This window comes from Cupressus sempervirens, chromosome 3 (genome assembly GCF_028749045.1).
Source record: "Cupressus sempervirens isolate cs-2001-9-10 chromosome 3, ASM2874904v1, whole genome shotgun sequence".
Lineage (NCBI taxonomy): Eukaryota > Viridiplantae > Streptophyta > Pinopsida > Cupressales > Cupressaceae > Cupressus > Cupressus sempervirens.
Genome location: NC_143120.1, coordinates 260,652,600 through 260,662,190, shown reverse-complemented (window position 1 = coordinate 260,662,190; position 9,591 = coordinate 260,652,600). Strand labels below are relative to the sequence as shown.

The 9,591-nt window shown below is 36.7% G+C and overlaps 1 pseudogene; it reads right to left on the bottom strand.

Annotated features, from left to right (window-relative positions):
• Positions 1 to 7,000: 7,000 nt before the first annotated feature.
• Positions 7,001 to 8,096, bottom strand: LOC149565887 (boron transporter 1 pseudogene; annotated as a pseudogene).
• Between the last annotated feature and the right edge of the window lie 1,495 nt (positions 8,097 to 9,591).

Sequence of the window (9,591 nt, the reverse complement as noted above, 5' to 3'; positions counted from 1 at the left end):
GCATTCCAGTGAGATGGATCATCTACCATATAGACACTCTTCTTTTCATTCTATTTCAAAGGAGGTTCTATAGATCAGCAAATTTTTTTTGACAAAGTTTGTGGCTTCTTCATGCTTCAGTGATTTTCTTCATGATCACTCTTTATTCCTATTTTCTAGAACATTCCTCTAGTTGGAGGCTTCTCCTGTCCTTCACTACATTTTTTGCTATCTCTTTTTGGAGTAGATTTTTTCCCACTAGATTTTCTTTATTTATTTGTTTCACAGAGATTTTGTTGTGATTAGGTACCTCATCAGGCCTTGTTGCCAGGACCCAAGTTTGCTTTCAGCTTTTCATTGTAGTTTCCTTGCTCTTTCTGCATTGTTTGTAGCTACATTGTTGCTCAGCTTAAGGGGGGATGTTAGAGAAAAAGGATAATTTCATTTCATTTATTAAATTACCTTTTCTCCTTTCTTACTATTTCACTTTATGCATTTTTTAGCTTTCTCTATTTAATAATTAATTAGTAATTATTAAATGGTTTTTCCCTTTAGGTTACCTTTTGTAACTTATTAGGTTACCCTTTTTGAGTTTCAATCTCCTTTTATAAGGATTGATCTCTTTGTAATTATTATCTCTTGAATAATCTCTTCTTCATCTTAATATACAATTTGCATTTTTTCAAATCAAACCCTTGCCTCTTCTTGTCTTTTTCTTCTCCATGACAAGTTTTCTACATACAAGTATTCAAGGGCTTCATAGATTTGATTTTCATATTTTCTCAAATCCTATAGGCATATCAGGGAGCTCTAAAGGAAACACATCTGCAAACTCTTGCAAGATAGGAAAATCATCAAGGGAAGTTTCCTTTTCAGAATCCTCATCTCTGTCACTAATAGTGATGACAAATAACTGACATCCCTTCGCATACATCGCTTAAGCTACATAGCAATATCATACAAAGAGATACCAGTCTATGTACTCTGGAAATCATTGTGGGAGTGCCATGAGTATGTACACATTCTGCTCTCTTCTATCAACAATCTATCTTGGCATTGTGGGCATATAGTCAACCCACATCAAGAACTAATCATAGGTACCTAAAGAGGCAATGTGAAGATCAGATATGGTAGTCATGTCTCCAATCTGAAACTCACAACCACAAACCAAGGAATTAACTAACACTCTAGCTCCTAAGGCTACCTATACCTCCCAACTGACATCATGTCTAACTGCCACTAGCCTGCAACACTCTACCACAAATGGAGATATAAGAGAGTTAGTAGCTCCTAAACTAAATAGAATAGAAACTCTACTACCTCGAATCATACCTGTAGCCTCAATAATCGTAGCTTGGTGCTTTGGCTAATGTTATCAACCGCTACAAAAACCCTGTGAGATCTACCCATGTCTTCTACTATGAGCTTTGAAGTAGCCCCCCTCTAAAAACCTAATGTTGGACCCTATGGGCAATCTCTAGCAAAGTGACCCATACCACCACAAGTGTAGCATGGTCCTCTAGCTTGAATCTAAACACCTTGTGACCTAGTCTGTTGAGTACCTCTAGTCCTACTAGATCCACAAAAACCACCCATGTTGGACAGTTGAGTCCTACCTAGCTATGTGTAAGGGGTCTATGTTTTATGATCCCATCTAGGACCTTGAGACTGCCACGGGTGCTTAGGCTTAGAGCCCCTATATTCTTGTGATGATCCTTGTCTATAATCTCATGGTTGTGGAACCTTAAAGGATCCTCTTGACTGATTCCTATTCCCTTTCCAAGGGGGCCTTTGTTGCCCTAAAGACTAACCTAAGGTGTTACGGTTTTGAAACTAGTTGTGTCCTCTCTTATGGATATCTTTTGCAACTAGAGTTGTCTCAACTGCCTCTTTGAAAGTAGTAGGAAACACTAACCAGACTGAATCCTGAAGTGGTGCATTAAGACCCTTAGAAAAATGATGAATATGTAGTTTCTCATCCTTCATGTACTCAACATAGGGAAGGAGTTAGAGAAACCTATGCTCATATTGTGGTACTGTAAGACCTCATTGCTAAAGATCATAGAAGGCCTCCAACTGTCTCTGCCTAAAATGCTCTGAGAGGTACTTGTCCCTAAATCTACTTAGAAATGGTTCCCATGTGAGTGTGTCAACATTCACCTCGCCTAAAGCATCCCCCTGCTACCACTAAATAGAGGTTGAGTCTCAGAGAAGATGGACTACAAGTCACGCCTACAAATTGCTCCCATAAGGACACAATCCAAAGCATTGTTGTCAACTCTGTAACCATGCCTTGGCTCCTACACTGTATGTATCTCCCTTAAAGATAGGAGGTTGGAATCGAATCAACTCCCTAATCTCATCTCCTATGTCTCTAGGATCTCTCTCCACTATGCATCCCACTGGGTCAGGACATGGCAATATCTGATGAACCCACTCCTCGTGATCATCCTGACCTTCAACCTGACTGGGTCAAGGACTCCTACTCCTCTCCCTAATAACTATCCTATGGCTACCTAAAATCCTCTACTCTAACTATGGAGGCATGGGTGGTGATCTCTGTTGGACAACTCCTATCAATGTATGAAGGGCATCCAAAATATCATGGTTAGGGTTTGGAGGTGGTTTATGTGGGGGTACATGATCCCTTCTAGAAACCTCAATTTCTTAATCTACTTTAGCATTAGCAAAAGGGGAAGCTCTAGGAGCCCTACCTCATCGACCACCTCTTCCAACACGACCAGCTCATGTAACAACTGGCATTCTTCACAAAAGTTTAAGTTTACATAAGTTGATACATGGTAGGTTTAGGGCAAGGTTAAACTACTAGGTGAATGAATTATTTAATTAGGTTAATTGTTCACATTTTTTTAGGTTAAACTATAACTACATTGTTAATATGAACTGTAGGTTTGCATTGCACAAAGAGTGTTCAAGTTGAAAGTTTAAGCTATTCATGTTTCGATATTAAATCTTTAAAAAATATAAGGGTCCATTTGGCAGCGCGAATACAAGTGGTATAGGCATATGTAAATTCTTAAAATTTTGAATTCTTCATTTGGATGCACCAAATTGGAATTGGAATAGGAATAAAATAGGAATACGTATTCCAATTTTGGCCCAAAAATTAGCATTTGCAATTTCACCTACATAGGTGGAATTGGAATACATATTCCTATTCCAAATTTATTTATATTAAAAAACATTTTTTTTTGGGTTTGTGGATTCCTCATCAAATTCTGGCTAAACCAAACAGAGAATAGGAATATGTACCCCCATTTTCTATTCCAAAATAACTATTCCTATTCCCATATTTATATTCCTGCAACCAAACAAACCCTAAGTTTACTAACTAAAGGTTTTCAATTCGTTTGTTTTAGGTTTAATTAGCGAGGGGAGGACAACATATATGCCACTACATGAGCACAATTTGAGGATTGCAATATGGGATAAGCACTATTTTAATATCACTATTTTGGTGGAGAAATGAAGACATGTTGGAGTCTAAATGGAACGTAGTTATGTATTGCTAAATAGGTATTAGTCATTGTCCACTCATCAACATCACAATTACATGCATAGAAGAAACATACTTTCGCAAGGTGGTGAGTTATTTAGGGCATTACAAAGATGATATATAGTTTGAAGTCCTTGAGGAGGCTATTAAGGAGATTCAACCACAAAATGTAGTCCAAGTAGCAATAGATGTAGCATGCATGGAAAGCTACAAGAAAGTTGGTTGAGGCAACCTACAAAAATTTGGTTGACTTTTTGTAAGGTGCATGCCACAATTAATGAATTCAAGGACATGAGAAAGTAGATTGGAGTGGTCAGCAATGCGAGACAAGCACACTTCACCTGCACTCTGGACAAGCATTTGGAAGAAAAAGTTCTTGAAACCAGTTGAGACCAAATATGCATCCTATTTCATTCTCTTAGACGAAAAGATTGAGTTGCAAGAGGCACGACAACTCAATTGTGAGTACAAAGTATAATCGATGGGATGAAAACAAGATAGAGCAAGGGAAATAGGGCAAACAAGATGGTGAAGAATGGTATATTTCAAAGTGATGCCAAGGACACTCTCTATCATTTCTTTAGTTTTCTAGATCATCAGATATAGAGATAGGGATGCACCTAACATTGGAAATTTGTATGAGTGCATCAATTATATGCTTGAACAATTGACAATTGTTGTGTGAGGACCCCAATTTAGCAATCTACAATGAGAACATTCGGCCAATGATTTGGCGCAAATGGGACAAGTTGAACACTCCCTTGCATATGGTTTCTTATGCATTCAACCCAAAGTGATACATGCCTAGGCCTAGTAGAGTTACAATGATTCTAGATGATGAGGTGAAGGCAAGGTTTTTCAAGTGGATAGGTAAGTTGTAGAATGCTAATATTGTTGACACAATTCACATTGAATGGACAAAACTTGGTAATCTATAGGGTTATTTGGATGCAGAAAAGATGGATATAGGAACTATGGCATAAAAGACCCAATCTTGTCATGGTAAAAAAGGAAGACTACCACAATAGTCATTTGATTTTTATCTTAGATTTATATTTTTCACTGGAGTTCAACAAGTGTTGCATACCCCAAGGTTGACTGTTATATCTAGATAGGTCGTTCATCAACAAAACACAGTAGGGACACACAAGGTGGAGTCTTGGAAGGAACGAGAAACAACAATGCACTAGGTGACTCAACCTATAATGTAGTAAACTCCAACATATGTAGATATGGATAGTGAGGCCCCATAGGTTGGGTTATTACGTTCAAAACATTTTAGAAGCATTTGATTCTTCGGATTGTTTCTAGGTGGATTGGACCAACCATGTGGTCAAAAGGGTGGTTGTTGTCCTTGTCAAGAGCAAGCACTCAACAATTTCAACCCTTTGATCGATGACCTGACCCCCTTCTTCTCGCTCACACCCCCCTTGGAGGAGCTCTTAGAAGAAGAGTGAGAGGGGGGAGGGGGAGGGGATGGGTCAAGTCTATTATCTACCCCTCCCTACTTATGACTAGGACAACTAAACCTTGAAAGTTGCCCTTAAACTACAAAGAGGAATTGACCTACTCCTAGCTTCATCCACTCCCTTAAGAGGAACATACTTACCTCTAGGTGAGTAAAGAAGCTAGTGCCACTAATACATTAGGGGTCAATTTGCGATGTCAATTTGTGATGGCAAGAAAAGGTAATGTATTTTTGGCTTCTTTTTTTCAATTTTAGCCCGATGTTGTCGCAATTGCGATGGAAGGCATCACAATTGCGACGCCACTAGGATATAAGAGAAAAAAAAATCGAAAAACCTCATTTGAAAGAAATCATGTGACACAGGGTTCTTCAGAAAGGAAAGGCACGCGGGAGACTTCAGCAGCATTGAGAGGGACATTGAGGCAAACTTGAGGCATTGAGAGAGTCGAGCAGAGACCCGCATCGGCTAACTCGACACATTGAGAGGGGCAGAGACCCGCATTGGCTAACTCAATGCATTGAGCTTTTTTGACCAACTATATTGTATGGGGATCTCTGCAGCGAAAGGTCCAAGGGCAACATTCAGAGGAGGAGGATGGCAAGGTGCAAAACAAACAAACCTATTACTCCTTTGTTCTCCAATCATTATTATTATTATATATATGAAGTAGAAAATGGGAGGAGACACAACCATACCAAATGTAAATTATCTCCTGGCCGCCAAAAATGTGGTGTTAGATACACAATTGCAACCATTGACTATAGTCAATTTTATTATACCACAGATGCGCTATAATACCATAGACCCAGATGTACATTTGACCATCGCCGGCCATTTTGTGTTTTCGAAAATTGTTTGCATTGAACAACACAATCGTAGTAGTCTGATGTACATGTGACCATTCCCGGTCATTTACTATTTTTAAAACAGATTATATTAACCTTACGATGGCCCAAAAATATGACTCTTGCATGTTTCTCCAAATAAGCCTCACAATATCTGCAATTAAAATTGGTGAGAATTTTGTATTGTTGTTTGTTGTACAATTGGCAAGCATTAGATAGAACGAACTCTATTGTACCATCAGACAAAATATAATAATATAACCTGATGTACATGTGACCATTGCCAATCATCTTTTAGTTTGAAGACCGTTTGTATTGACAAAATTCTAATGGCTTGAAAATAAGATAACTTTGTGTTTTTTCATAAAAGCCTTGCAAAATCTATCTGGGTCATTGCAACACAAATAGAATGTTCGTAAATTTTGAATGATAAATGCATGTTTGTGACATGGCACCTGCATAGTTTTAATATTACAGAATTCAAGTGAGCTTTCGAGGAAAATGAGAATAAAGAACAAATGTTCGAAGACTTGGCATCCATCAAATTGATCAGGGACCAAGCCTATTATTTACAAGGCTCTTACTTGTAATTAGTACAAAACAACATTAAAGCTCCCCCTTTGGAATAAAAGCTTTGGTAGAGAGGCTTTTCTCATTGCAAGGATAGTGCTGAAACAATATTCAGCAATATCTTAAAAATCAATGATGAAATTGATTTGTCATAGTTCAATAGAGAGACGTTGCTTTAAGGAACATGTTTCTAACATGTGTATTGGATACATTACGATTAAAGTCGATGCAGATGCAGTGTGAATTGTCTATAGAGACCAATATCTCTCACTAGATCCTTGAACTATGGCCCAAATTGCAATTTCAACATACTTCATAATTTCATTCACTTCTAATCCTCAGTGTGAATATGTTCAATGAAAAACATGTTCAAGCCATCAGTCAAAATTTCAATCTGTTCTGCTACTAACTACTTTTCATCACACACTTACTATGGATTCTAAAGCCACTTTTTCAATCCTAAAAATAATCTATGGCATATTTTTAAAGAAAAAACAATCCAAAGAAAATCATATCTTACAGGTCGGTGTTTTAATTCACAACGGCTCCTGGTAGTTATTTCATCCAAAATTTTACCATCATCAACATTCTCATTCATGCCTTCCAATATATCTATACCATCAAGATGTCGCTCCTGTATGTTTCAGTGAAGAGAAACCAAAGTATAAGTACTTACGAGAGAATCCAATACTGGAGACAAAAACAAGAAAAGGAAGTAAAGGATTGTACTGATGTAAGATTCTGAGATTTAAGGCAATTACACTAAAATTGAAACTCTGGTAATGAGTAAGGGCTTCACTCTCTTCATATTCAGTTGCATCTAATTCACTTAGGTACTGAAGCTCAAATAGCTTTGGAAGAATATACTGTCTAATTGAAATAAGCAAAAAGAAAGAAAGAGGGAAGAGTATCCCTGCTATTGGTATCTTTGTAATACCGAAGCATAACAATAAGTAAACAAACTATAACAATGTAAATTTAGCAATAGTCTTGAATGGTACTATTTCAAGAAATGAAGCATGTACATCCTCAAGTACTCTGCAAAGAAGTCATTTCAAAGAGTTTAGTTTTTCATAACCATTTATTATGTTAAATGAAAAGCACATAAAATTTTAGATTTAAAAATTGATGAATTTTAATCTCATTTTAGGAAAACCTTTCATGAGTTAGCATGTTAAAACAAATAGTAAGAAGCCAAAGGAATGAACAAAACCAAAGAAAAATGAACTAAAGATGTTTAAGACTCACTTATATCTCCATGATGGTGCAATGAATAATATAAGGAACCTCTCCCAAAATTGATTACCAGGTAAACTCTTTATTGCCATATAAGCAAAATAGCCCCACAATACTGATGTAGGGATCTTTTTTATAACAGGCATGACACCAACACAGGCAACCACAAGAATGGACTGCATCAAATTGCTCATTTGTTGTTCTTTGACTCTAACTAGAAGTAATTCATCGACATGTTTTTCAGGATCAAAAGCATGCCCATTCGTTTCAGTGTCCAAATGTTTGAGCTCCTTCAAGTCTTTTAACGACTATAGAGCAAAAGAGGCAAACAAGAGGCCTTTCAGTAGACATGACAGGGTAAACAATTGTTCTATTTACTTTCGATAACACTCGTTGAGTAGCATTTGGCCATGAAAGAGAAGAGGCGAAAATCAAAAAATTAGTGTTTAGGTTGCTATGCTTGCTGGCACGTTTTGGCATGACGGAGCAAGTACCAAAGTGTTGGGCCTATCATTCTCGCAGAGGGTGCTCCTGAGCTTCCCATTTCTACAAATGGTGTAACACTTGTTTAATTGCATGTTTAGTTTGGCATGCAAATGAGCATGTGTAATATTTTTCTTGTAGATCTATTTATTTTTCTTGCAAGGAGACATAGCATAATAAAAGGAAATATGGTTAAAAGTATTTGTTCAGAGCTCATTTTCAAATTGTTTGAAAGATCACTCAAGTCATTCTTTAAATCTATGGATTTGTGGTTTTTTCTGTCAATGCAAATCATGTTGTTGTTAGTAGGCTTAATTCCTTTTGATTACTATCTATGGCATTTTTTCATCTTCTTCATAGGGGCAGGAAAAGCCATACAAAAAGTTTCAAGTAGTCAGCATAGCTTCTGTTATTGCTCAACTAGTTAACAATATACCAAACAAATGCATCATTTATCCATCTGTATATTTTTACTATTTTTCTTAAGTTGACAATGCTTCCTTTTGAATCTATTTATGTTAAAGCAGGATGTATCAGCATTGATTGTAGCAGAAAAACAAGTTACACAGATGAAAACTTGCATTGTTGCACTTATAGCTGACATTTGACACTTGGAGTTGATATGCACGTTTCTTTGAGGTGGGTGATAACAAAGAGCTCATCAATTTTCACTGTGTTATCTTCTGGCTACAAGTCTACACCATTCTTCACTATTTTTTATTTATACCTAATACAATTTTATTTTTCAAAATGTTTATCATTGCCATATTTTTTGACAATTGGCTTCTTTGTATTAACGCCTATAAGGAGCCATTGGATATTGGAAGATAAAGGTTATAAATCTCAGGTAGTTTGTCTGCGAGATTTCTTTTGGATTTGGCTATGTTACATGAAATGTTGAAGTAAGATGCATATCAAATATATAGTTATGGCTTTTGTGTTATGTCCAACTCAAACATGGGCATTTTTTCCTACGGTTACGATTCTGTGCATGATGAGCTTGACTTCATTTTTCATGTCTGGCAATGGGAATTTTTGTATGTGCCTCATAGCCTAAATTTATATCTGGTTTAGGAGTTTGACAAGAGAATTGTGCAAAATATTACAACTTTTGAGTCTATTGTACTTGGCCTCGCTAAGGCTGATAAGCTTATGAGATCTAGGCCCTAGTGCCTCAAACTTCGGGTCCAAGATTTTGAATCATTTTCCAAACAGTAATACTAATTAGGGTTTTGTTGATGGATTTTTCGTAAAATATTTCAACAGCAACACGTAGAAATTTTCAGGTGGCTGGAGACAAGCAATTAATCAATTCTTGCTTTATTGCATGTTTTCTCTCCTGCTAGTTGGGATTTGTTTCTCAATAGATAATATTGTGTTTTTCAATTCATATTTGATATTACTCTTCATCTTTCTTCATATATCAATTTCTCACATATTCTTTTTTAAGTTGTTGCTTGAATTCCTATTTATCTGTTCGTAAGTTGCCTTT